The following is a 968-nucleotide window of genomic DNA, read 5'->3' on the forward strand; positions in this document are numbered from 1 at the left end:
CCAACTAAGCCACGGCGCCACACGCTTTGCGTATTTGAAAGCCTTTCATGTGAATGTTTCAATGAAATCAAATGGGCTTGTTAACGTCTTGCAATCGTTTTTCAGTAAAATCAAATCAAAGAAAAACAGGCCTCTGGAGCCACGAAAGGAGAAATGGATGAACTGGGACTTGCGAGGTCAAGGGACAAAGTGGCACTAGTCCTGTTTGACAAGAGGGCCTTTGCAGTGGACCAACAAGTTCGATGAGCATGAATAGAGCTTGCACTTCAGACGCCTAAACAACAATCGTCCCTGGGTGGGCTCGAACCACCATCCTCTCGGTTAACAGCCGAGCGCGCTAGCCAATTGCGCCACAGAGACACTTGCCTGTGTTGGCATTCAAAACATCCCGTGTACTCGTCTTCCAGTCTCGGTTCCACAATGCGCAAACGCCGTGTCCTTTGACAGCAATTCACGTGTCCCCTTTATTGGGCCACATCTTACAATCAAATAGATATCTGTCCGGCCTACCTCTAAACACAAAGCATTTTCATTGTTCTGTAGAAGTGCATGCCGACCCATCGACGCAACAGGTTGTTTTCTGATCAAACACGTTTCTTTTTTAAACCAGGAACCAGAGAGGAAGTCCGTCATCCAGAGCTTCCTCTCCAGACTGATGGAGGTGGATCTTGTGCAAGTTCCTCCCTCATACTGATCTTCTTCCTCTCTCTGGTTGTTGGTCTTCATCGGTACTGAAGATGGTCCGGTGGGGAAGGATGCCGACTGGAGACCCGGAGTTGTGGGTTCAAGCAGGGATAATGCTGCAGGTGGATTTCAGTGGAAAGATTCCTGAAACAACAGCAGACATGCTTTACTTGCTACAGTGCGCTGGTCCATTGTGGTTCTGCTGAAGGGAGACCGGACTAGTACCCATAATGAATGTCTTTCTTTCACAGCTCATGTTCAAAGCTGCAGTCTGTCTGGATTCA

General features: G+C 48.2%; 1 non-coding gene across 1 annotated transcript; it reads right to left on the reverse strand.

The window, feature by feature from the left end:
* Nucleotides 1-286: 286 nt before the first annotated feature.
* trnan-guu lies at nucleotides 287-360 on the reverse strand. Its single transcript has one exon. It is a non-coding gene; the product is annotated as a tRNA-Asn (tRNA).
* Nucleotides 361-968: the final 608 nt, after the last annotated feature.

The sequence above is a fragment of the Micropterus dolomieu genome, unplaced genomic scaffold (genome assembly GCF_021292245.1).
Source record: "Micropterus dolomieu isolate WLL.071019.BEF.003 ecotype Adirondacks unplaced genomic scaffold, ASM2129224v1 contig_1136, whole genome shotgun sequence".
Taxonomy (NCBI): domain Eukaryota; kingdom Metazoa; phylum Chordata; class Actinopteri; order Centrarchiformes; family Centrarchidae; genus Micropterus; species Micropterus dolomieu.